Raw genomic sequence first — 775 nt, forward strand, 5'->3', positions numbered from 1 at the left:
GGGGTTGGGAAGGGCTGGGACTCGCTCGCGACGACGTGCTGAGAGAGCGCCACCGGGGGATGCCCTGGGGGGTACCGCCCCCGCCGCGCCACGTCAAAGACTTGACGCCGCACGGCCGCCGTTGCATTCCTTGTCGTGCATCGAGAGAGACAAAAGAATTACCAGCGGCACAGACAGCGGGGGCCGGGGTGTCGGCCGCGGGCTTTGAGGCCCCCGCGCAGCCCGCAGTAGCACCTCCCCTGTGAGGCCGCGCCAGAGCTCTGGCCACACCTCGCTCACCCAGGGCGCCGCCGATAGTGTGGCTGGAGCAGTGGTCGGCAGAGAGATAGCTATAAGGTTAGAACAAGAACAACGACAACAACGACAACAACACCACCACCAACAACACCACCACCAACAACACCGCACCACCACCACCACCAACAACAACAACAACACGGGCATACTGCGCGCGCCATTTGGATCCACGGCGGGCTTCCTTGATTGCTCGTCCGCTCCCGCCTCCTCCCCGCCTCCCCGCGCGCTCAAGAGCCCCAGGAAGAACTCGAGGTTCCGCGCCGACGGAACTCGGCCAGCAACAACTTCTTGGGATGTTGATTACTCGGCAGGCGGGTATGGGCCGGGCAAAGGGTTGGCTCCACTGCAGCGGCTCTGCTGCAGGTGGGGTCGCGCCTGCGTAGCACTCGAAACGAACAAGCAAAACCCAATTCCTTGAAAGTTTTTTAAAAGTTTGTGTTAGGGTGATTTTTGTGTTGTGTTTTTTTTTTTTGTTGTT

This window comes from Frankliniella occidentalis, unplaced genomic scaffold (assembly GCF_000697945.3).
Source record: "Frankliniella occidentalis isolate FOCC.00 unplaced genomic scaffold, Focc_3.1 Scaffold1602, whole genome shotgun sequence".
Lineage (NCBI taxonomy): Eukaryota > Metazoa > Arthropoda > Insecta > Thysanoptera > Thripidae > Frankliniella > Frankliniella occidentalis.